The sequence below is a fragment of the Zalophus californianus genome, chromosome 14 (genome assembly GCF_009762305.2).
Source record: "Zalophus californianus isolate mZalCal1 chromosome 14, mZalCal1.pri.v2, whole genome shotgun sequence".
Classification (NCBI taxonomy): domain Eukaryota; kingdom Metazoa; phylum Chordata; class Mammalia; order Carnivora; family Otariidae; genus Zalophus; species Zalophus californianus.
This window is the reverse complement of record NC_045608.1, coordinates 26,817,388-26,819,371: the sequence shown is the minus strand read 5'-3', so window position 1 is coordinate 26,819,371 and position 1,984 is coordinate 26,817,388.

The following is a 1,984-nucleotide window of genomic DNA, read 5'->3' as shown; positions in this document are numbered from 1 at the left end:
AGACAGATGCTTAACGGACCGGGCCGCCCCGGTGCCCCTCAAGTCGTTTTCCTTTTTAAGCTGCAGTTCTAAGCACTCACCTTGGTTATTTTGTTCTACACCCGAAATCAAATCTTGTTCGCCCTCTTCTCTTTTTTCCAAGTTTTGTCATGTTGTCCTATTTTATAATTTCAGGAAGGAGCAGCGAGGGGGAGAAAAAAAGGGGGGAGAAGGAGGGGCAGGACGCCACAGCCATAATGACTGAGGGGCCTGCCTGGGACGGGCGGCAGGGCCACCGAGGCCCCCTGCGCTGTGGCCGGAGCTGGTACCTGCCCAGGACCCTCTACCCGGGTTGGAGCAACCCCCCAGGGCTGCTCTGAGGAGGTTGAGGCACTCAGATGGCCTTGGGCACTCAGATGTCTGCGACTCCACTGACTCCCAGCAGACCCCAGATGAAACGAGGCTTTGTGTGTGGGCCTGAGGCCCTGTCCTTGACTGGTTCAGAGCCTTGTTCTGCCCCAGACCAGCCTGCCAAGAATGGGAGCACCACGCAGGACCAGGAAGGAGGTAGCTAGGCATTCTGGGACCCTCTGCAGGGAACTCTGGGGGCAAGGTAGTCATCAGCCCTTCCAGCTGGCTTCCAGTCTCTTTGTCTCCCTGGCTCTGTTGACTGTTGAGCTTGCTTCCCCAGGCTGAGCGCCACTCCCCTCCCCCCGGGGCGTAAGACCCAGTCCTGACCACCCTGCTCTCACCCTTCCTGAAGGCAGACAGTCCTCTGTGCCAGACTTGGCTTCTGCATGCAGGTCTGTCTCCCTGCTGGCAGAAAGCCTGGCTGATATCCCCAGCCCCCACCTGCCATCACGATGGGCTGGTCTGGCAGGGGAGTGACACGCAGCTGCCCCAGAAACCACTCGGTCCCTGCCTGCCTGGGTGCCTGGTCCCTCAGGTCTTCCCCCACTCTCCCTCCCCAATGGCCCCAGAGAGGATGCTCTCTGGGACTCAGAGCTCAGTGACAGTGGGGTAGGGGGGGCAGTGTGGAGCCACCATCTGGCTATAGCAATGAGATTCAGACACATGAGGCAATTCGTTTGTGAACAATCAAGACAGCATATACTTAAGAACGAGGTTCTGCTGGGCAGATTCTGCAGGGAGCTTCCAAGGAGGAGGAGAGGACCCGGCAGGGGGAAGACAGATGGGTGAGTGGGCGGGGCTGGGGGCGTGGTGCTCAGGGCCTGGTTGGGAGCCCCAGCCCCCTCTCGGTGACATGTTGGAGACAGATAAAGCTGCCTCCCTTGCAATGAGGCCTGGAGTGGGAGGGGCATGGAAAGCTCTCAGGGTGATTTGAGAAGGGACCAGAAGCTGGTCTGGCAAGGCCCAAACGTGGGCAAAGGCTTGGCATCCAGGGCAGGGCTGGGGGGTGGGGAGGGGGGCAGGGACGCAGCAATCTGGCTAGCTGGTCCCAACTAACCCAAGTGCCTCCCTTACATTTTGGGGAGTTCGGGCAGCATTTTGGGGCCATCGCTCAGCAGTGTTTGCATGGAGGCATTCTGGATGTTTTCCTGTTTCCCTGGAGTCTGAGTTCAGCCAGGAGCACAAGAGAGCCCCAAGCAACTGCTGGCCTGCCCTCTCCCATCTGAGTGTTTTGCTGGGAGTGTCCCCATCCTCAGTGTCTCTGGGCCACTCCCGGCTGCCCCGGGCTCCCATGTTGTGAGGTGCCCCCCTGGGGCCTCACCCCTCTCCTGTCAGCCCCTGCACAGGCTCACAGTGGCCCATGCCCTCGTGCTGCAGGGACAGTTGTGGGCTTGGAGCCCAGAGAAGAGAACCAGGCCTGACTGGCTGGTCAGAAGGCAAGGCAATCTCCCGAATTAGTCTGCTGCTTTAGCCTTTGGCAGGTGCCCCCCGCCCCCGCCCCTGCCAGCACCCCGGCGGCTTCTAAATGCACCCTGGACACTCAGGGGCACCAGGTGCTCAGGGGTGAGAGAAGGCAAGACTCAGGCGACAGGGT